This window comes from Hemiscyllium ocellatum, chromosome 16 (genome assembly GCF_020745735.1).
Source record: "Hemiscyllium ocellatum isolate sHemOce1 chromosome 16, sHemOce1.pat.X.cur, whole genome shotgun sequence".
NCBI classification, from domain to species: domain Eukaryota; kingdom Metazoa; phylum Chordata; class Chondrichthyes; order Orectolobiformes; family Hemiscylliidae; genus Hemiscyllium; species Hemiscyllium ocellatum.
This window is the reverse complement of record NC_083416.1, coordinates 77,505,662-77,530,683: the sequence shown is the minus strand read 5'-3', so window position 1 is coordinate 77,530,683 and position 25,022 is coordinate 77,505,662. Positions and strand designations below refer to the sequence as shown.

The window sequence follows — 25,022 nt, the reverse complement described above, 5'->3', positions numbered from 1 at the left end:
GTACAACATTTATTGCCCATTCCTAATCACTCAGAGGGCAGTTAAGAATCAACCACATTGCTGTAGTTCTGAAGTCAATATAGGCCAGACCAGGTAAGGATTCCTTCCCTAAAGGATATTGGTTAACTAGATGGGTTTTTCTGATAATAGACAATGGATTCATTAGATGCTTCATTCCAGATTTTTATTGAATTTAAATTCCACCATCTGCCATGGAATACAGGTCCCCAGAACTTTAGATTAGATTACTTACAGTGTGGAAACAGGCCCTTCGGCCCAACAAGTCCACACCGACCCGCCGAAGCGCAACTCGCCCATACCACTACATTTACCCCATACCTAACACTACGGGCAATTTAGCATGGCCAATTCACCTGACCTGCACATCTTTGTGACTGTGGGAGGAAACCGGAGCACTCGGAGGAAACCCATGCAGACACGGGGAGAATGTGCAAACTCCACACAGTCAGTCGCCTGAGTCGGGAATTGAACCCGGGTCTCAGGTGCTGTGAGGCAGCAGTGCTAACCACTGTGCCACCGTGCTACCCACTAAGCTCGGTCTCTGGATTCATTGTCTAAAGGTGATGCAACGATGTCTTTGCCTTCCTAATTCTATCTCCATCTTACTGTGCATCCTTCCCAGGCCAACTCCCTGCTGATGGATGATTCTAGAATGGACCAGTATTCCCGGCACCAGGTTCTTGAACACCTGGACAAGCACGGTCAGTCTGAAGCTGTCCTGGACAGTTCCTGACATCTGACCTGGACATGGGCACACAGGGGGATTATTGGTGCCTCAGTCTGTGGGCAGGGACCTGGAGACCTTGTTGGTCAAGATGGTGAAGTGGTGGGATGCCCCTCTTCCCCCCAGGACCAGCCTGGTCTGCGGTTGCTCCCCTCCTCCCCCACCGGGGCCAGTGCAATCCCAGCCATCTGGAGGAATTCCCAGCACAATGGGAAGAAGGTCAACCCACCAGGGTCAGTGCCACCATCTTCTCTCTGATACCTCACACTCACTCGATCTTTGTCACTGGCTAGGTTGGCACACCCTAAGCCCATTGCTAACTGCCCAGAGAGGCAGTTAAGAGCCAATCAAATTGCTGTGGGTCACAAATCCCATGTAGGTCAGACCAAGATTGCAGTTTCCTTCCCTTAAGGACATGACTGAACCAGATGGGTTTCTTCCGACAATGGACGCATGGTCATCATTAGATTTTTATTGAATTCAAATTCTACCATATGGTATGGCAGGATTTGAACCATAATTCTCAGAGTCTCTGGATTAATAGTCTAGTGATAATACCACTAGGTCATCAGCTCACTTATTACCCATCTCTAGTTGCCCCTTGAGAAAGTGGGGATGAGCTGCTTTCTTTAACTGCTGCAGTCTATGGTTGACCCACAATGCCCTTATGGAGGGAATTCCAGGATTGTGACCCAGTGACAGTGAAGGAACGATGATATATTTCTAAATTAGGATGGTGAGTGGCTTGGAGGGGAACTTGCAGGTGATGGTGCTCTTATGTTCCCTCGCATAATTTGAAAAAATCCTCTTTGGCTGCATCCTTAATAAAATCTCCAGCTAAAATATGGTTTACTTCTTGGAATGTTTGCTTTTCTAAAAGCCTTGAAGTTGTTCAAACGAACACCTACTGTTAAATTCATCCTTCAAATCTTCTTAGTTTTGCCTTTTATTGCCTTAATTATAATCTGTGATAGATGTACTGATACACATAATCTATAATTTATGCTACCATGACCACATTACGAGTTATTTTTAATTACTGGCCTTACAGAGCATATTCACAGTAGTGGCAATGTTCATTTTGAGTCACGTGAATTCTCTTCTCAATCCCTGTCCCTCCTTCTATGTCTGATCTTGGCAGCTTTTTTTTCTCAGTGGTTACAAATTGTACTTCTGGAGACTTCAATTACTCCCACAGAGCATACCTCCTCTGAAGTCTCTGCCTCTTCCAAGTGTGGCTAGCCTTGACTGTCTTCCTCAGCCTCAGTGTTCCCCATGCTCCTCTCATCAGCTCTGATGTGAAGGTCTTCAAACAGGAGTTGGATCTTCCCTGCTGCTGCTCCAATTGCTGCCGGTTTCGGTGTTTCAGCTGCAGACTCTCCCTCACTGCCTTCTGAAAGTGCTAATCCTGTTGAAACCATAAAATAACAACTTCAAATTAATTTCTCTTCAGAGTCAAACAGAATTAGAAAACGGGAGAAAGTGAGGTCTGCAGATGCTGGAGATCAGAGACGAGAGTGTGGTGCTGGAAACCGCCGTTTTGAGTTATCAGTGGTACAGACACAGTTTAACAAGAAACATAGAAACTAGGAGTGGGAGTAGGCCATTCAACCCTTCGAGTCTGCTCCACTGTTCAATATGATCCTGGCTAATCATCCAACTCCATCCCCGTTCCTACTTTCTCCTCATGCCCTTGGATCCTTTCAACCCTGAGAATTATATTTAACTCCTTCATGAAATCATTCAATATTTTGACCTCAATTGTTTTCTGTGGCAGACAATTCCACAGCTCACCATTCTCTGGGTCATTTCTCCTCATCACATGTGGGCAGCACGGTGGCACAGTGGTTAGCACTGCTGCCTCACAGCGCCAGAGACCCAGGTTCAATTCCCGACTCAGGCGACTGACTGGTGTGGAGTTTGCACGTTCTCCCCGTGTCTGCATGGGTTTCCTCCGGGTGCTCCGGTTTCCTCCCACAGTCCAAAGATGTGCAGGTCAGGTGAATTGGCCGTGCTAAATTGTCCGTAGTGTTAGGTGAAGAGGGTAAATGTAGGGGAATGTGTGTGTTGAGCTTTGGTGGGTCGGTGTGGACTTGTTGAGCCAAAGGGCCTGTTTCCACACTGTAAGTAATCTAATCTCCCTCTAAAATATATTAAACTGTGATCCCTGTTACTATTGTCACACACAATATGAGTGATACAATGGTAAAAACACTCTGCAAGGGGACATAGGCAAATGAAGCAACCGAGCAAAATCTTCACAGATGGAGTTTAAGGCAGCAAAATATGAGGCAGGAAGAACAGAGGAGCTGAATATTATTTAGGTGGTGAAAGACTGAAGAAAGCTGCAGCACAGTTGGATTTGGCAGTCCTCATGCATTAATCACTAAAAGCTAGCATCCAAGTTCAGTTGGTCATAGGGAAAGCAAATGGAATGTTGGCCTTTATTTCAAAGAAAATGGAATATAAAAATAAAAAAGTCTTGCTAAGGTTACATAAGGCACCAGTTAGATCAGAGCTGGAACGCTGTGGACAGGTTTAGTCCCTTAATCAGAGGAAAGATATATTGACATTGGAGGCAGGCCAGGGAATGTTCACTCGGTTGATCTAAGCACAGAGGGATTGTTTTATGAGGAGATACTGAGTAACACTGGCTTGTATTCATTGGAGCTTGGAAGAATGATCAGCAAGCTTACTGAAATATATAAGATTCTTCAAGAGCATAAGACTAAATGCAGAAAGCTTGTTTCCCTGTGTAGGACAGTGTAGGAGCAAAGGGCATAATTCAGAGTAAGGAGTTGTCTGTTTAGGGTATACATGAGAAGGAATTTCTTCTCTTGGGGGTAGTGAATCTGTGGAATTTTGACTGCAGGGGGTTTGGAAGTTGGTTTGTAATAAAAGCTCATTGCATTCTTCAATACCACATGATCCACATCTCCTATTTATGTGTAAAGAACAAATAAAAGTATCACAGTGTGATAGCTATAGGTCATCAGTATATCTTACCAGTACATATCAGTGATTGTAAGTGATGGCAATACTGGACCAGCTAGATCCCAGAATGAAACTTCACTTGACAGACCATATATTTAATTTTGGCATTTAATTCCCATGATCACTGAAATGTATTGATACAAGACTGCAGATGGTTTTTTTAAAAATAACAGAACATAAGTTTATTATTAAAAAATAAGAATAAAAAATTATCTTTTATATATGTGGATATACATAGAACATAGAACATAGAAAAATAGAGCGCAGTACAGGCCCTTCGGCCCTCGATGTTGCACCGACCGAAGCCTACCTAACCTACACGAGCCCAATAACCTCCATATGCTTATCCAATGCCCACTTAAATGACCATAAAGAGGGAGAGTCCACCACTGCTACTGGCAGGGCATTCCATGAACTCTCAACCCGCTGAGTAAAGAATCTACCCCTAACATCTGTCCTATACCAACCCCCCCTTAATTTAAAGCTGTGTCCCCTAGTAACAACTGACTCCATACACGGAAAAAGGTTCTCACTGTCAACCCTATCTAAACCCCTAATCATCTTGTACACCTCTATCAAATCTCCCCTAAACCTTCTTTTCTCCAATGAGAACAGCCCCAAGTGCCTCAGCCTTTCCTCATACGATCTTCCTACCATGCCAGGCAACATCCTGGTAAACCTCCTCTGCACCCGTTCCAGTGCCTCTACATCCTTCCTATAGTGTGGCGACCAAAACTGCACACAATACTCCAGATGAGGCCGCACCAGAGTCTTATACAACTGCAACATGACCTCAGGACTCCGGAACTCAATTCCTCTACCAATAAAGCCCAGTACGCCATATGCCTTCTTCACAGCACTATTTACCCGGGCGGCAACTTTCAGAGATCTGTGTACATGGACACCAAGATCCCTCTGCTCATCCACACTACCAAGTAGCCTACCATTAGCCCAGTAATCCATCTTCTTGTTACTCCTACCAAAGTGAATGACTTCACACTTAGCTACATTGAACTCCATTTGCCACCTTTCTGCCCAGCTCTGCAACTTATCCATATCCCGCTGTAACCTGCCACATCCTTCTTCGCTGTCGACCACTCCACCAACTTTTGTATCATCCACAAACTTGCTCACCCAACCTTGAAGCCCCTCCTCCAGGTCATTTATAAAAATGACAAACAGCAATGGTCCCAAAACAGATCCTTGTGGAACACTGCTAGTAACTGCACTCCAAGATGAACCTTTACCATAAACTACTACCCTCTGTCTCCTTCCAGCCAGCCAATTCCTAATCCAAACCTCTAATGCACCCTCAATGCCATACCTCCGTAATTTTTGCAGTAGCCTACCATGGGGAACCTTATCAAATGCCTTACTAAAATCCATATACACCACATCTACTGCTTTACCCTCATCCACTTCCTTGGTCACCTTCTCAAAGAACTCAATAAGGTTTGTGAGGCACGACCTGCCCTTCACAAAACCATGCTGACTATCCTTGATCACATTATTCTTGTCCAGATGTTCATAAATCCTATCCCTTACAATTCTCTCTAAGATTTTGCCCACAACAGAAGTGAGACTCACTGGCCTATAGTTACTAGGGCTATCCCTACTCCCCTTCTTGAACAAGGGGACCACATTTGCTATCCTCCAGTCTTCTGGCACTATTCCTGTAGACAACGACGACATAAAAATCAAGGCCAATGGCTCCGCTATCTCCTCCCTAGCTTCCCAGAGGATCCTAGGATAAATGCCATCAGGCCCAGGGGACTTATCTATTTTCACCCTTTCCAGTATTCCCCAGACCTCTTCCCTGCATATTTCCAGGCCATCCATTCTAATCACTTGTGACTCAATATTCACATCAGCAACAATGTCCTGTTCCTGAGTGAATACTGACGAAAACTATTGATTTAGTGTCTCTCCATTCTCTTCCGCCTCCACGCACAACTTCCCACTACTATCCTTGACTGGACCGATACCTACCCTAGTCATCCTTTTATTCCTGACATTCCTATAGAAAGCCTTAGGGTTTTTCCTAATCCTACCAACTAAGGACTTTTCATGTCCCCTTCTCGCTGCTCTTAGCTCTCTCTTTAGATCCTTCCTGGCTACCTTATAACTCTCAATCGCCCCAACTGAACCTTCACGCCTCATCTTTACATAGGCCGCCCTCTTCCCTTTTATAAGGGATTCCAATTCTTTATTAAACCACGGCTCCCTCACACGACCCTTTCCTCCCTGCCTGACTGGTACATACTTATCAAGGACACCCAATAGCTGCTCCTTGAACAAGCTCCACATATCATTTGTGTCCTTCCCTTGAAGCCTATTTTTCCAATCCACACATCCTAAGTCATGCCTCACCACATCATAATTTCCCTGCCCCCAGCTATAACTCCTGCACTGCAGCGCACACTTATCCCTCTCCATCACTAGAGTAAAAGTCACCGAGTTGTGGTCACTGTCCCCGAAGTGCTCACCTACCTCCACGTCTAACGCCTGGCCTGGTTCATTACCTAGAACCAAATCCAGTGTGGCCTCACCTCTTGTTGGCCTGTCAACATATTGTGTCAGGAAACCCTCCTGCACACATTGGACAAACACCGACCCATCTAACGAACTCGAGCTATAGCTTTCCCAGTCAATATCTGGGAAGTTAAAGTCCCCCATAACAACCACCCTACTACTTTCACTCTTCTCCTGAATCATCCTTGCAATACTTTCCTCTACGTCTCTCGGACTATTAGGAGGCCTGTAGAAAACTCCTAACAGGGTGACCTCACCTTTCCTATTTCTAACCTCAGCCCAAACTACCTCAGTTGGCGAGTCTTCTTCCATCGTCCTTTCCACCGCTGTAATACTATCTTTGACAAGCAATGCCACACCTCCCCCTCTTTTACCCCCATGTCTGACCCTACTAAAACATTTAAACCCTGGAACCTGCAACAGCCATTCCTGTCCCTGTTCTACCCACGTCTCTGTAATGGCCACAACATCGAAGTCCCAGGTACCAACCCACGCTGCAAGTTCACCTACCTTATTTCTTATACTTCTGGCATTGAAGTATACACACTTCAAGCCACCTTCCTGTTTACAGGCACCCTCCTTCGAGATTGATGCCTTGTTCCTAACCTCCCTACACTCAAGGTCCTGTACCCTAAAGCTACAGTCCAGGTTCCCATGCCCCTGCAGAGTTAGTTTAAACCCTCCCAAAGACCACTAGCAAACCTCCCCCCAAGGATACTGGTGCCCCTCTGGTTCAGGTGGAGACCATCCTGTTTATGGAGGTCCCACCTTTCCCAGAAAGAACCCCAGTTGTCCAGAAACCAGAATCCCTCCCTCCTGCACCATCCCTGTAGCCACGCATTTAACTGTTCTCTCTCCCTATTCCTCGACTCTCTATCACGTGGCACGGGTAACAAACCAGAGACAACAACTCTGTTCGTTCTAGCTCTGAGCTTCCAACCTAGCTCCCTGAATGCCTGCCTAACATCCTTATCCCTCTTCCTACCTATGTCATTGGTGCCAACGTGGACCACAATCTGGGGCTGCTCCCCCTCCCCCTTAAGGATCTGGAAAACACGATCAGAGACATCACGTACCCTTGCACCTGGGAGGCAACATACCAATTGTGAGTCTCTGTCGCCCCCACAAAACCGCCTATCTGTGCACCTCACTACTGAGTCCCCAATAACTATCGCTCTACCTTTCTCCACCCTTCCCTTCTGAGCAACGGGGACAGGCTCCGTGCCAGAGGCCTGAACCTCGTTGCTTACCCCTGGTAAGTCGTCCCCCTCACAAGTATCCAAAACGGTATACTTGTTATTGAGGGGAACGACTGCAGGGGGTCCCTGCACTGGCTGCTTCCTCCCAGTCCCCCTCACTGTCACCCATCTCTCTATAACTTTCGGAGTAACTACTTCCCTAAAGCTCTGATCTATGACCACCTCTGCCTCCCGAATGATCCACAGTTCATCCAACTCCAGCTCCAGTTCCCTAACACGGTCTTGGAGGAGCTGGAGATGGGTGCACTTCCCGCAAGTGTAATCAGCAGGGACGCTAATGGCTTCCGTCACCTCAAACATCTTGCAAGAGGAACATTGCACTGCCTTCGCTGCCATCCCTCTAAAAGGTAAACTTTAAAAAGAAAACTGGATCTAAAGAAACAAACAAGCAAAATGCAGCACTTACCTGCTTACCACAACGGGTCTTATTATTAGGTTAGAGGAGGAGGGTGGGTGGGAGGCTCTACCCCGGTAGTGCCTCGGGTTCCTCGCCTGCGCGCTTATGTAAGAAAAAACCCTACCCAGGTAAGCTAGCGCGGCACCAGCTTCTGGGTCCGCTAGGCGCTTAAAAAAAACTTTAAATTTTAACTGTTAAAAAAACAATAACTGGACTATACCGCGACTTAAAAAAAACACCACCAGACAGCCGTTACCTGCTCCGCTGGCTCACTCTCTCGGAAATAAGTTAGAAAGATAGAAAGTTAGAAAGTTAGAAAGATCCTAACACAAACATCAACAGAAAGTTTTAACTTGTTTCCTAACATGACCCATGAAATAATTTACTGTTAAGAAATATCATTGCTATCTCAGCCTGTCAAATCTTTGATATGGAGGTGCTGCTGTTGAACTGGATTGGACAAAGTCAGAGGTCATACAACACCAGGTTATAGTCCAACAGGGTTATTTGGAAGCACTAGCTTTCAGAGCGCTGCTCCTTTGTCAGGTGATGAAAGAGCAGCGCTCCGAAAGTTTGTGATTTTATACAAACCTGGTTTATTTAAGGTCCACCTGTCTTGGTTACACCAGTAGATCATAAGGCCATTGCTTTGTAATCTGTTTGCTCAGTTGGGCAAAGCTTTTAAAGAGGCCATCAACAATGCCTCCATGGAGGAAGGTTAGATTAGTCATGTATCAGGATGTCGTGTGACTTCTGACTTTGTTAAATCTTTGCTAAACTGACACTTTCTAACTTCTTTTTCTCGCATTGCTGAGACCTTTTTTGTTATGATTCCTTCATTCTTTCCATTTTTAACGACCTGAAGATTTTTGTACAAATTTCCCTGGCGCAGAAACTCCTAAAACTTGAAAAGAATTTCTGCTGAATTATCTGGTTCCTCTGAACAGGGAAAGTATCTACTCTGAAATTGTATGCTTTCTCTCTGTTTATTGTAGTTAAAGATTTGAAATGATCTGCGTAAATGTCATTTCAAAGTCCAAACTCCAAAAATGATATGATATCATACATGTCTATCACAGAGGTCAGGGAAGGTGCTATATAAACAGTTTTTTAAAACTATTCTTTAACATTGTCTAAAAATAGTGACATTGCTCTACATTACAATCTCACCATCCTCCATCTAGTTATTGTTATCTCCTCTTTATCAGCTTCACCCAATTGAGCAAACAGGTTGACAAGCAATGGCTTCATGATCTTCTGGTGTAACCAAGACAGGTGGACTGCTATCAGCAATTGGTACACTGTCATATAGGGGTGGCACAGTGGTTAGCACTGCTGCCACACAGCACCTGGGTCCCAGGTTCGATTCCAACCTCAGGCGACTGTCTGTGAGGCGTTTGCACATTCTCCCTGTGTCTGTGTGGGTTTCCTCTGGGTGTTCCGGTTTCCTCCCACAATCCAAAGATGTGCAAGCCAGGTGAATTGGCCTTGGTGTTAGGTCAGAGGGGAAAATGGGTCTGAGTGGGTTACTCTTCGGAGGGTTAGCGTGGACTGGTTGGGTGAAAGGGCCTGTTTCCACACTGTAGGGAATCTAATCTAATATACCAATCGAGCGACAATACAGAGAGAGATCTGGATAAACCCCGATCACACTTGGAACACAGGATCATAACAAATCAGAGCTGGGGCACTATTGAACAACAGCCAAAACAGAAGTTGCTGGAAAAGCTCAGCAAGTCTGGCAGCATATAAGCCAACAGTTTCCTCGCTACCATCAGTTCTGAGGGTCACCGGACCTGGAACATTAACTTTGATTTCTCTCCACAGATGCTGCCAGACCTGCCAAGCTTTTCCAGCAAGTTTTGTGTTTGTTCCTGATTTACCACATCTGCAGTTCTTTTGGTTTTTAACAGGGAGACTATTGACCCCATTGAACCCACTCTGCTGGTCAGTGAGGTCATGGGTCACCCTTTCAGAACCAGGGGGGCACAGTCTAAGGATACGGACTCGGTCAGTTAGGACAGAGATGGGGAGAAATTTCTTCACCCAGAGAGAGAGGACTCTGTGGGATTCTCTGCCACAGAAAGTGTTTCAGGCCAAAACATGGAATGTTTTCATGAAGGAGTCAGATATTATTCTTAGGGCTCAAGGGATCAAAGGAGATGGAGAGAAAACAGGAAGAAGGTACTCAGTAGGATGATCAACCATAATCAGGAATAAACTCGAAGAGCTAAATGGCCTATTTCTCTTTCAATTTTCTATGTTTCTATATTTAAACATTAGTACTTTAGTTTTTTGGATAACTGTTAAGGCAACCACCCATCATCAGTATCAAAGCTATTTTGTTTCTCTTAAAGGGAGAGACCTGGGCTATACTACCATACCTCGGATCTCCTCCATTCTAGTTCTTTGTCCCTCATGCACTCAGAAGAAGCAGGCAATGTGAGTAATGAGCTATTATTGCCGAGCAAACTGCCTTTTGGACCATGAGTACGCAAACACACATGGATACTCAAGAACTATTGCCAGCAGACATTAATTGCAATCTTCCCTTCCTTTGCATGCAAACAATTGAGGCCAATTGTCACTGTGAGATTTTCCAGCAGTCCAAACCTCCCCAGTCCTTCGGCTGTATTCCCCCCCTCCCTCGCAACATTGGCCAGGCATCTTTCACTAGATTTTCTGACAAAGGATGTTGCCAGGGTTGGAGGGTTTGAGCTATAGGGAGAGGCTGAATAGGCTGGGATTGTTTTCCCTGGAGCGTTGGAGGCTGAGGGGTGACCTTATAGATGTTTATCAAATCGTGAGGTGCATAGGTGAATAGCCAAGGTCTTTTCCCGAAGGTAACAGGAGTCAAAAACTAGAGGGCATAGGTTGAAGGTGAGAGCTGAAAGATTTAAAAGAGACCTAAGGGACAACTGTTTCATGCAGATGATGGTGTGCATATGGAATGAGCTGCCAGAGGAAGTGGTGGAGGCTGGTACAATTGCAACATTTAAGAGACACCTGGATGGGTATATGAATAGGAAGGGTTTAGAGGGATATAGGCTAAATGGCATTTTCAAAGATCCATCCCACCCTGGCAATGTTTTTCTACAACCTCTACCATCGGGGAGAAGGTAAGAAACCTGAACACATGCACCAGCCGGTTTCAAAACAGTTTCTACCCTGCTATTATTAGAATACTGAATTGATTCAAAAACTCTGAACATTCACCTGTACCTGTGTTTTTGTTTTTGCCGCTGTATTCCTATTATTTACCTATCTATGCTGCGTAACTCTGTGGTCTGCCTGTATTGCTCACAAGACAAAGCTTTTCACTGTGCCTCGGTACAGGTGGCAATAAATTCAATTCAATTCAATTCAAAAACGGGAACAGATTAGGTTGGGATATCTGGTCAGATGGGACTGGTTGGACTGCAGGGTCTGTTTCCATGCTGTACAACTCAATGACTCTATGACTGTATTTGCCATCTAGCCTGGTCCACTTTATAATAGGGCCTAGTGTGGTCCATCCAGGCCTATTAATTACAGCTTTGTGTGGGATGCTGCTGCATAATATGGCCAATAGTGGGGTCTACTGTGGTATGAATGTCATAGAGTCATAGAATCACTGAAAAAGACTGTTCAGCCCATGGCATTTATGCTCGTCAAAATTATTTCCATCCTATTTTCTAGCAGTGACTTGTACGTCTTGGTATCTAAATACTCTTAGATGTTGTGAGGGTTTCTGCATCTCCCACCCTTACAGACAGTGAGTTCCAATTATCCACCACCGTTTGGGTGAAAAGGTTTTTTCTCACATTTGCTCTAAACTCCTGCACTTTCCCTTAAATTGATGTCCCTGGTCTTGATCCCTCCACCATCAGGAAACATTCCTTCCTCTCTACCCTGTCTATCTCCCTCATAATTTCATAAATCTCAATCATGTTTCCTCTCCTCTGGCTCTAGGGGAAGACAACCCCAGTCTGTCTAATCTGACCTCATAGCTAAAACTTGCCAGTCCAGGAACTTTCTTGATAAATCTCCCTTGCAACCTCTCCAGTGCTATCCCACTATTGTGTGTCACACAATTGATAAGGGACATCCCTGAAGCTTCTTGGAATAATAAAGGTCAAAGGTAAGGATGATGGAGGTATAAGACAGTTGGTAAAAGGATTAGAGAGGGACTAGTTGAAGAGTTATTTTTATGTAATTATCTTTTATTCAGTGCTACCTGAAAGGGTAGTTTTGGACAGCTTTTACAGGACCTTCACCAACCTTTACAGATTCACTCTCTGGGTGTGTCATGGTGTGGTACAGCAAACGCTTTGCTCAGGACCGTAAGACACTACAGAGAATTGTGAAAACGACCCAGACCATCACGCAAACCAACCTTCCGTCCATGGGCTCCATTTACACTTCACATTGCTGCAGAAAGGCAGCCAATATCATCAAAGACTCTCCCCACCCAGGTTATAATCTCTTCCAGCCTCCTCCATTGGGCAGAAGATACAAAAACTTAAACACACGTACCAATAGCCACCGTGGGTTGGCACAGTGGCTCAGTGGTTAGCTGTGCTACCTCACAGTGCCTGAGACCCGGGTTCGATTCCAGCCTTGGGTGACTGTCTGTGGAGTTTGCATGTTCTCCTTGTGTCTGCGTGGGTTTCCTCTGGGTGCTCTGGTTTCCTTCCACAATCCAAAGATGTGCAGGTCAGGTGAATTGGCCATGTCAAATTGCCCATAGTATTCAGGGATGTTTAAGTTAGGTGTATTAGTCAGGGATAAATATAGGATAATAGGGTAGGGGAATGGGTCTGGGTGGGTTACTCTTTGGATGGTTGGTGTGGACATGTTGGGTCAAAGGGCCTACTTTCACACTGTAAGGATTCTGAACAGGTTCAAGAACTGCTTCTTGCCTGCTGTTATTAAATTTCTGAACAGACCTCTCAAATTTCAAATCCAATGTTGATCTTGCTTTTTGTGCACCTCCTGTACAGCTGTAAATCTATATTTCTCGCTCTGTTCAGTCACCCTGTGATCCTTGGATGGTACGATCGGCCTGTGCTACTCGCAAAACAAAACTTTTCACTGTACCTAGGTATGTGTGACAATAATAAATCAAATCAAATCAAACTTTAAGAAAGGAACTGGATAAATGCTTAGGAAGGAAAAAGGTTTGCTGGGATATAGGGAAAGAGCAGGGTTACAGGTGGGGTCTAGGGTGGAATGGACAGTGGTTATAATGAGCTGGTTAATGAAGGATAAACAGACAATCATCCCCCTCATTCCATTTATACCATGAATGGCACAAATTGCCAGCATTGAGGTGGTAAAGCAACACTTGGCTTACAGGAAGCCAGTCAGAATATGATAAGTGGCTGCTGAGTGCGATGGTATTTTACCACAGAGAGAGAGAGAAAGAGAGAGAGAGAGAGAGAGACCAGAAACAGAAACTTCTCCCAGCATTGAATTGGAGAGTGAGTTAGAGCTTGGCCTGGAGTTGGGAAAGGATCCCTGCGATCTGAAAGGACTGGGAGATTAAAAGAAGGGAGCTCTCCCTGGCCGGTGGCAACAGACTACTTCCTGCCTGGCAAAGGGCTGGAACTGTTCTTGAGCCACAATCCTGACAAAGAGAGTGGGGACTGAAACCACGTCGAGGAAACCCAGGCTTGCCAACTCCAGTTGGCTGTACTCCTGGAGCATTTGTCACGTGAGTTGCTGTCTACAACCTTTCCTCCTGGTCAACCAGTTCCAATGACTAACAAACTAAACAGTGCAACTTCTTTTAAGGTGCTGGAGACATTGTTCGTCCTCCTGGCCTTCACTTGCAGAAGTCTCCATGCAGTTGTCCCTCAGTTCCTGGACAATGCTGGATGATTGACAATGCCTGACGGGCATGAATTGACTTGGGTGAGTCATCCTCGGAAGGAGAATTGATGTGCGTCATCAGCAAAGTCATAATGATCTCACTATTCTGTTCCATCGAACAATAGACTCCACTGAAACAAGTGACGATTCACGTGGTGAGACTTGAGGTTACTTTAATGACATGACTCCGTCTTCAGTGTTGGGAGTCCTGCCCTGACTCCATGTTCCAAGTTCTGTTTCAATGTCTGCAAACCCAGTGTGACACATAAGGGGAAAAGGGTGACTTGCTAGTGCGCAGCACGCGAAGTGCCTTCCTCCACTTCTCCATCTCCCTCCTCTCCTTTAAGAAGCTCCTTAATGAAGAAGCTCCAGCCATCTGACCATATTATTGGTGGTGTGTCCTAATGCTTCCTAATGTGATTTGGTGTCAATCTCTTTACCCTCTGGTGAAGACCCTTGGGGCTGGCTTATTGCATTGAAAGTGCTATATAAATGCAAGATGTAGTCGCTTTGATCTGTGGAGAAAGATCAATGGAGGCCAGGTCTTTAAATATATTCGAGTTCAAGGTAGATTGATTTTTGTTGGGTGCGGGAGTCAGGGGTTATGTGGTTCAGACGGGAAAGTGTAATTGTGGGCACAGTTAAATCAGCCGTGGTTTAATGAAATGACGGAGCAGACTCCCGATAATTGTTGCTAATTAAGAGGAGGCAATGGCGTAATAGTAATATCACTGGGTTACCAATCCAGAGCCTGAGTCTAATGTTTGAAGACTTGAGTTCAAATCCCACCAGATGGTTAAATGTGAATTCAATCAAAATCTGGAATTAAAAATGCCACAGGGACTTCGTAACTGCTGTTGACTGTTACATCTGGCTCACTCCAGGTGCAGAAAACTGCTGTCCTTTCCTATTGTGGCCTACATGTGACTGCAGACCCACAACAAAAGGGTTCACCCCGATCTGGGTGACTAATAATGGGTCAGAAAATGCTAGCCCTGCCAGTGATGTTCATATGCCATGAATAAAGAGTATTTTCCTGTGCTTAGAGAATGGATCCAAATTCAATAAAGCACTTGAGCCATAAACTCTTGTCAAACATCTTATCATCTGAAGTAAAATAAAACACCACCACAGTACTATCAGACGCGAGGGCTGCTCTCTTCCTACTTTGGAAATAGACCAAGTCTGTCTCAGGATTGGGACACAGCCATCCTCCAACCTCACACCTTTAATACATTGTCTGATCTGAGATGTCACTTTTTTTTAACATTGATTAAATCTTAAATTTTCTCAGGGCTGTGACTTGAAAAAATTCTGAGTTTTACATATTAAACAATTGAAACGTCCATCCCCATTCTAAGTTATTAAAAACTTAACAGCAATCTAGTTTTCTTCAATACATCACATCAATTGTGTGACACTTTGATCTTTTGCTATAAATTCTGTGTCCTATGATCCTGTCCCACTAGCTACCTGACAAAGGAGCAACGTTCCGAAAGCTTGTAATTCCAAATAAACCTGTTGGACTGTTGTATAACCTGGTGTCGTGTGAGTTTTTAAACTTTGTCCACCCCAGTTCAATACCGGGACTTCCACATCATGGCTTTCATTAGAGAGAAGGGTAAAGGGCTTATGCCCGAAACGTCGAATTTCCTATTCCTTGGATGCTGCCTGACCTGCTGTGCTTTAACCAGCAACACATTTTCAACTTTCATTAGAGAGAGAGACTGGTGGTGGTTTAACCTGAGGGTGACCATGCCTCAGGTGAGGGGATAAGGTTGAGAAGGGGAGTACTTCATGGTAACCCTGGCTGGTGTGGGAATTAAATTCTTGGTTCACTCTGCAATACAAACTCACCTTCCAGCCAACTGAGCTAACCAACTCCCTTAATATACCTGCAATATGGAATGATCATTCAAAACCATGAAGGGCAAAAGTAAAAAAGAAGTTGCATTGATTTAGAGTCTTTTACATATTCCAACACACAACACATCCAATGAAAAGCTTTCGAAGTGATGTCATTGCTGTGATGGAGGGATTGCAGAAACCAGTTTGCACACAGAAAGTTCCCAAATAGCGGCAATGTGATAATGACCATATTATGGGATATGAAGTTGAGGGTTGAATATTAGTCCTGGGAGACCGGACAGAACTAATTTATTCTTTTGGAAATGGTGTCATGGTAGAGGCCTTGGGGTTAGCATCTCACCCAGAAAGAGGTACCTCCAGCACTCCCCCAGGACCACTCGCTGTGGCATGACTGTAAGGTTGTGCCTCCGAGAGATTTCTGAGAGGAATTTTGAGCACTGTGGTGTTTGGGAGTATTGTTTCCCACTTGAAACATCACATTTCAAATCAGCAAATATGGGAGTCCAAATGAACAACTTCCTTCCTATTGAGGTAACTGCCTGCAGTCTTTGGGACCCTGGAGCAACCTTGTGATGATGTCACTCCTCATTGAGAATAGATAGCACTGTATGGGCGGAATTGGTTGAACAAGACAGGAAAATGTAGAAAGCGAAGAACACACAAAGAAAACATGTGGAGTAGGCTAACCAACAGGATGAGAGAATTGACTTTATGGAATAATCTTTCAAGAATGTAATAGTACCTGGTGTATCTCTGAGCCCCATGTAGAACATAGAACATAGAACTGTACAGCACAGGAACAGGCCCTTCGGCCCACAATGTTGTGCCAAATATGATGCCAACTTACATTAATTCTGACTGTCAACCTCATGTATGCACCTCATAATTTTATAGGCTTCTATCTAGACTTGGGCAGCATGGTGGCTCAGCTGTTAGCACTGCTGCCTCACAGCACCATGGTCCCAGGTTTGATTCCAGCCTCGGGTAAATGTCTGTGTGAAGTTTGCATGTTCTCCCCATGTCTGCGTGGGTTTCCTCTGGGTGCTCCGGTTACCTCCCACAGTCCAAAGATGTGCTGGTCAGGTGAATTGGCCATGATAAATTGTTGATGAAGGGCTTTTGCCTGAAACATTGATTTTCCTGCTCCTCGGATGCTGTCTGAACTGCTGTGCTTTTCCAGCACCACACTAATCTAAACCATGATAAATTGCCCATAGTATTAGATGCATTAGTCAAAGGGGAGTGGATTACTCTTCAGAAGACCAGTTGGGCCTAAGGGCCTGTTTCCACACTCTAGGGAATCTAATCTAATCAAGTTTCCCCTCAGCCTCCTCCGCTCCAGTGAAAACAACCCAAATGTTTTCTAGCCTCTCTTATAGCTCATATCCTCTAATCCAGGCAGCGTCCTGGGAAACCTCTTCTGCACCCTGTGTGAAGCCTCCATACCCCTCCTGTAATGTGGCGGCCAGAATTGAATGCGATACTCTAAGTGTGACCTAACCAAAGTCTGGTAAAGCTGCAACATGACATCCTGACTCTTGTGCTCCACACCCTGACCAATAAAAGCAAGCATGCCATACACCTTCTTTACCACCCTATCTACGTGTGTGGCCACTTACAGGGAGCTATGGACTTGAACCCCAAGATCTCTCTGAATATCAATTTTATTCAGGGTCCTGCCATTAACAATATATTTTTCCTTAACATTTGAGTTCCCTAAATGCAGTACCTCACATTTGCCTGGATTAAACTCCATCTTCCATTTCTCTGCCTTTATCTGCCACTGATTGATATCCCACTGCATCATTTGACAAGCTTCTACACTATCCGCAACTCCACCAATATTTGTATCATCTGCAAACATACAAACCCTCCCATCTTCATTTTCATCAAAGTAATTTATATATATCACAAACAGCAGAGGTCCCAGTCCAGATCCGTGTGGAACACCATCAATCTCAGACCCCCAGCCAGAAAAACATTCTTCCACCACTACCCTTTGTCTTCTATGGGCAAACCAATTCTGAATCCATGTGGCCAAGTCACCGTGAATCTAATGTATCTTAATCTTCTGGATGAGCCTAACATGAGGGAACCTTGTTGAAAGCCTTCTCAAATCCATGTCGACAATAATCGCTGCTCTACCCTCATCAATCACCGTTGTCATCTCCTTGAAAATTTCAATCAAATTAGTAAGACATGATCTACGCACACAAAGCCATGCTGACTGTCCCTAATTAGGCCATTCTTTTCTAAATGCATGTAAATTCTATCCCTAAGATAGCTGCCTAACCACTCACTGGTCTATAGTTTCCTGGACTGTTGCTATTTTCTTTCTTGAATAGAGGAGCAACATTAACTACTTGCCATATGTTGTAGGATTTGGTCTTAACACGCAATAGTAGTGTGTAAAGAAGTCTAATTCTGAAGACAGTGCTTGACTCTGCCTTTTCCTTGAGCCTGACTCATGAATGTGGGTATAAAAGCACATGACAAAAGATTATTCCCCTCCCTTGCCTGACTTGACCACTTCCCCAGGAGAAAGCGAGGACTGCATGTTCTGGGGTCAGAGTCGAGAGTGTGGTATTGGAAAAGCACAGCTGGTCAGGCAGCATCCAAGGAGCAGGAGAATCAATGTTTCGAGCATAATTGAAGGCTTATGCTCCTCGGATGCTGCCTGACTGGCTGTGCTTTTCCAGCACGACACATTTTGACTTTACCTTTTCCCCAGTCGGGTTAAGTGAAATGGGTACCACGGCCATTCTTTGACAGGTGAATACGCCCTGGCTCCTGACATTCAAGCAGTGACTACACTTTATCAGACCCACATTGGCTGCAAACCGCATTGGGACAGGTGCTAACAAAATACAATACATTCCACTTTGAGATAACTATTAAATCTGAGCATACAGTCTATGGCACTTGCAGTCTGTCCTGATGTAACAATGGGCTAGAAGATGTGTTATTACAGGAAATGAATTTTGCACTTTGATTGCCAAATCATAAATATTACTTACAAGCTTGAGTTCAGCAGGAGAGACAAACCTTTGATTTAATTTCCCCTGAGTAATTTGCTAGATTCTATTAATGTGTTTGCACATGTATATCTGAGCTTGTCAGAACACAAACCCAATCACACACATTCTATATGAGAACCCCGACGAATCTTCTTCGAACACAATGCACACTAATCTGGTAACAGCTAAAATTCCTTCTTAAATAAAGATTATGATTAAAACCCTGTCCTACAAACTTTGATGATGAAAGGATCCGACAGGGAAGTTGTGGGAGTAGACCAAAACTGGAGTCAATACAAGACAGAAAAATGAGTAATAAATCAGTTAGGTATGCAGCAGAAATATCTCACTGCAGAGATGGTGAGAGAGTGGAACACCATGGCACAGGGAGTGGTTGAGGTGAATAATTTTGATACATTTGGGGGGGGGAGGGAACCGGATAAGGACAAGAGAGGGAAAGGAATAGAAAAGAGTGGCATTGAGGGAGTGGGAGGGGATAAAGGGGAAAGACACATAGAGTCATAGAGCTGTACAGCACAGAAACAGACCCTTCGGTCCATCTCGTCCATGCTGACCAGATATTCTAAATTAATCTCGTCCCATTTGCCAGCATTTGGCCCTATTCAAATACCATCCAGATGCCTTCTAAATGCTGTAATTGTGCCCATCTCCACCACTTCCTCTGCAGCTCGATATTACAAGCACCACCCTTTGTGTGAAAAAATTGCCGCATAGGTCCTAGTTAAATCTTTCCCCTCTCACCTTAAAATAATACTCTCTAGTTCTGGACTCCCCCATCCCAGGTAAGAGACTTTTCTATTTATCCTATCCATGCCCCTCAGGATTTGATAAACCTCTATAAGGTTCATCCCTCAGCCTCCAATGCTCCAGGGAAAACAGCCCCAGCCTGTTCAGCCTCCCCCGGCAACAGCTTTGTAAATCTTTTTCTGAACCCTTTCAAATTTCACAACACCTTTGCTACAGTGCTCATCTGAAATGTTACCACTGGTGTGGATCTCATTGAGTGAAGTAGTCTGTTTTTGATTTATAAATACTTTGTGGCAGTGGAAATTTCAAATTTCAGGTTCACACTGCTGATCAGTGAGGGAGTAGTGAGGGAAGGGAGGGAGGCATCGCTGGGTGAAAATAACGCAGGGATGCTGTTTACCCTTTCTGCTGCGACAGATTCCCCCATTTTGACAACCATTTGTTTTAGTGCTGGATGGTACTCCTTGAGACCAAACTTGGCAAAACATAAAATACAGCTGCAATCCTTCATTCAGTTCATTCATGCACAGGGTATGAGCATCATTGACAAGACCAACTTTTATATCCAGCCTGAATTCACTCAGGAGAGCGTGGCGATGAACCATCTCCTGGGCAACTGAGTGACTTGTCCAGCCATTTCAGAGAGCCCTTACATAGACAGATAGAAAATAGGAGCAGTAGGCCATTTGGCCCTTTGTGCTCGCTCTGCCATTCAAGATGATCATGGCTGACCATCCAACTCAGTCCCCTGTTTCCACGTTCTCCCCATATTCTTTGATCCCTTTAGCCCTAAGAACCATATCTAACTCCTTCTTGAAAGCATTCAATGGTTTGACCTCAACCGCATTTTCTAGCAGAGAATCCCACAGCCTCACCACTCCCTGGCTGAAGAAATTCATCCTTAGCTCAGCCTTAAATGACCTTTCCCATATCCTTAGACTGTGACTCTGGTTCTGGATTCCCCGGTCATTGGGAACAAACTTTCCTGCAGTTGCGATATTTAGTTCTGTTAGAATTTTATAAGTTTCTATGAGATCCCCTTCATTCTTTTAAATACCTATGAGTCTAATCCTAACCAATTCAGTATCTCTTCATACATCAGTCCTGCCATCCCAGGAATCAATCTGGTAAACATTTTACTATACTCCCTTCGTTGCCAGAACATTTGTCCTCAGACAAGGAGACCAAACCTGCACGCAACATTTCAGGTGTGATCTCACTAAAGCCCTGCATAATTGCAGCAAGATGTTCCTGCTTCTGTACTCGAATTCTCTCACAATGGAGCCCAACATTCCATTTGCCTTCTCCACCCTCTGCTGCACCTGCAATGCTCACTTTCAGTGGCTGGTGCATGAAGCCACCGAGGTCTCTTTGCAATTCGCCTTGCTCAAGCTATCATTGTTTAGTCATGCACTTTGCTGGGGGTGTGGTAAATTCCAAAGAATTCCTTTCACCAACAACATTTGCAACCCAGTCATGTCCTGGGTTACTGTTTTTGATGTAAAGTTTTTATGACAAGTTTATTTAGTTCATTGATTTGAAAGTTCTAAGCAGCTGTGGTAGGATTTGAACTCAGGGCTTTTGAAGTAATGGTCCCAGTAACATGACAGCGTGGAGGTATTGTGCCATAGTGGCTGGCATCCGTGTATCTGAGATAAAAACTGAAGGTTCAAGTCCCTCTCCAGGACTTAACAGCCATGGAAGATGTATTCTTAACATGATCAAACAAGTTTTCCCGATGAAGGGCTTTTGTCAGTAACGTCCATTTTCCTGCTCCTCGGATGCTGCCTGACTTGCTGTGCTTTTCCAGCACCACTCTAATCTTGACTCATGGCCAAACGAGTTGACCATCCACTTCAATTGTTGGAGTGAATCTGTAATGGAGAATAATAATTTTTCAAGCAACAACACTGGACACACCAATACCTGGTGGTGAAAGCAGGAGAGATTCCTGACCCGTCTTGGAATGGTGCCTTTACCAATACAGTCCATAGCTCAAAGTTGCAACTTGCTTGGAAAAGCAAATGTTGCCATAGCAACTTGGATTCCCTGTGTGATCTCTCGCGCTCACCAACATAACAACTAGATTATCGTTCCTGATACCTTATTGATTGGAGAGGCATTTTCTGCATTTGTTCTTCTGATCTTAATTAATGTGAGGAGTTCATTTCAAACTGACCTTCCCGCTCCTCGGATGCTGTCTGACCTGCTGTGCTTTTCCAGCTTCACATCTGTTGACTCAGTGTGGAGCGATAATTGGGGAGTGAGAACTGGGGAGGCTGTGTGCCGAGTTGTATTATCACCAGACCTATTAATCTGGAAACTCAGGTAATGTTCTGTGCATCTGCGTTCGAACTAAACCATTGTAGATGGTGGAATTTAAATTCATTAAAGTTTGTGAGAAGATTTGTAGCTCTGGTGCTCGATGTTGTGGTTCTGTTCGCCGAGCTGGGAATTTGTGTTGCAGACGTTTCGTCCCCTGTCTAGGTGACATCCTCAGTGCTTGGGAGCCTCCTGTGAAGCGCTTCTGTGATCTTTCCTCCAGCATTTATAGTGATTTGTATCTGCCGCTTCCGGTTGTCAGTTCCAGCTGTCCGCTGCAGTGGCCGGTATATCGGGTCCAGGTCGATGTGCTTATTGATTGAATCTGTGGATGAGTGCCATGCCTCTAGGAATTCCCTGGCTGTTCTCTGTTTGGCTTGTCCTATAATAGTAGTGTTGTCCCAGTTGAATTTATGTTGCTTGTCATCTGCTTGTGTGGCTACTAAGGATAGCTGGTCGTGTCGTTTCGTGGCTAGTTGGTGTTCATGGATGCGGATCGTTAGCTGTCTTCCTGTTTGTCTTATGTAGTGTTTTGTGCAGTCCTTGCATGGGATTTTGTACACCACATTGGTTTTGCTCATGCTGGGTATCGGGTCCTTCGTTCTGGTGAGTTGTTGACTGAGAGTGGTTGTTGGTTTGTGTGCTGTTATGAGTCCTAGTGGTCGCAGTAGTCTGGCTGTCAGTTCGGAAATGCTCTTGATGTATGGTAGTGTGGCTAGTCCTTTGAGTTGCGGCATGTCCTTGTTCCGTTGTCTTTCCCTCAGGCATCTGTTGATGAAATTGCGCGGGTATCCGTTTTTGGCGAATTTCATCAACAGATGCCTAAGGGAAAGACAACGGAACGAGGACATGCCGCAACCCAAGGACTAGCCACACTACCATACATCAAGAGCATTTCCGAACTGACAGCCAGACTACTGCGACCACTAGGACTCATAACAGCACACAAACCAACAACCACTCTCAGACAACAACTCACCAGAACGAAGGACCCGATACCCAGCATGAGCAAAACCAATGTGGTGTACAAAATCCCATGCAAGGACTGCACAAAACACTACATAGGACAAACAGGAAGACAGCTAACGATCCGCATCCATGAACACCGACTAGCCACGAAACGACACGACCAGCTATCCTTAGTAGCCCAAACATGCAGATGACAAGCAACATGAATTCGACTGGGACAACACTACTATTATAGGACAAGCAAGCAGAGAACAGCCAGGGAATTCCTAGAGGCATGGCACTCATCCACAGATTCAATTAATAAGCACATCGACCTGGACCCAATATACCGACCAATGCAGCGGACAGCTGGAACTGACAACTGGAAGCGGCAGATTCAATGCCGGAGGAAAGATCACAGAAGCGCTTCACAGGAGGCTCCCAAGCACTGAGGATATCACCTAGACAGGGGACGAAACGACTGCAACTTAAATTCATTAAAAATAAAAAATTAAATTCATTTAGAAAAATAGAATTAAGAATCTGATGATAACCATGAGACTGTTGCTGATTGTTGAAAAGACACATCTAATACCATTCACGGAAAGAAATCTGTCACCCTGACCTGGCCTGGCCTACATATGACTCCAGCCCTATGTGATTGACTCTAAACTCTAGGCAATTAGGGACAGGCAATAAATGCTGGCCCGGACAGTGACATCTACATTCTGTAAATGCATTTTAAATAATTCAAAACCTACAGCTATTGTTCTGGAAAGTAAAACAAAGAACTGTGGAATCCGGAAATCTGAAACACATACAGAGAATGAGAGAAATTCAACAGGTCCGGCAATATCTGTAGAGAGAAAAATAGACTCAAGTCCAGTGATACTTTGTCAGAACTGAAAGCAGCTGGGAAAAGGGGGTATTTATGCTGAAGATGGTGGAGTAGGGGTGGGGATAGGGTTGGAGGGTGTCTTGGGTAAGGTGGGATGGGGGGGGGAAAGTAAATCAGATAGATGGAACATGGAAAGTGGGCTTGAGGTTACAATTTGACCTGTTGAATGACAGAGTTGGCTCAAGGAGATTTGGGTTCTTGCGGTCTATATAACTGCTGGACGATGCCCAATGCCAATATGGTAGCCAGGGATGGTTACAGCGAGTCGTTAAAGTATGGGTTGCACTATCAGGAAATGAGGTGGAGGCAGTTGTTTTTTTGTTTTCTTTTGCTGAATTCTCATCTGTCAAAGCAACAGGAGCATCCATCAGCAAAGCCCCATCTGAAAGTGTACAGACTGGAATGGGATAGTCGGAGCTGGTGAATATCAAGTTCTGGAGGGTTGTTGGGCAGCAGTAGGGGATTACCATGTTCCTGAGGGTGGCTTTAGGCTATGCTGTCTATCAGAGTCCTGCAGTCAAGGAAGTGTCTTAAATTGAATCGATCTGCCTGGTTTAAATTTAAACAAACCTTGGCAGTTAATTGTCAGTCACCATACAGCTGGTGTTTATTACAAGACAATGTCACTACCCATCAGAGTCCATTGGCAGCCATTTGGCCGTTGCAGTATAACATATTCTTTCCTTTGCATTCTTGCCAATGCCCTGAAGAATAGAAGGTGGAAAGTTAGGAGTAAGTCTCATTTCTCAGTGACATTCAAAAATCTCATTGTTTCTGACAGGGAAAACCATACAGTCCTGGAATTTAAAATCATAGGTTCAAAACCTTTAGCGTAATACAGAAAATAAGGTGCACGATAAAAACCAGCTGTGAACTTCCTGTTGAAAACAGAGTCCTTGACTCCCTGTGATAAGTTTAGTCTAAACATCTTCAAATTGCAAAACAGATTTCTCACATGACTGAGTGTTTCCCAGGAGAATCATATTATTAACATGTCAGTTTAGCTCCTTCTCACTCAGTGTAAACAGTCAGATATCTGAACATCACCAGTTTGGCAAGTGTTTCTTGTTGATTGTAAATAATAACTCCCACCCTGCTGCACTCCTAATTGTCTTTTTTTTATTTACTCATAGGATGTGGGTGTTTCTGGCCAGGCCAACATTTATTGTCCATCTTTACATGCCCTGGAGAAGGTGGTGGTGAGCTAATTTCTACCCCTGTCGTCCATGTGCTGTAGGTAGACCCACAATGCCCTTAGGGAGGGAATTCCAGGATTTTGGCCCAGTGACAGTGAAGTAAGATGACCCCCTGGCTTGATGGTAATGGTTGAGTGGAGGATATGCCAGGCCATGAGGTTGTAGATTGCGATCGACTGCAATTCTACTGCTGTTGATGACCCAAAACACTCCACATATGGCCT

General features: G+C 44.6%; 1 long non-coding RNA gene across 3 annotated transcripts in view; it reads left to right on the top strand.

The window, feature by feature from the left end:
- The window catches only part of LOC132823495 (uncharacterized), a 162,251-nt gene that overhangs the window by 114,084 nt on the left and 23,145 nt on the right, over positions 1-25,022 (top strand). The window contains exon 4 of one of the 3 annotated variants that reach the window (XR_009645555.1): positions 24,736-24,957. The exons of the other annotated variants lie outside the window; for them this stretch is intronic. This is a non-coding gene — a long non-coding RNA (uncharacterized LOC132823495). Of the gene's footprint in view, positions 1-24,735; positions 24,958-25,022 lie in introns of those variants that run through there. 3 annotated transcript variants of the gene reach the window in all.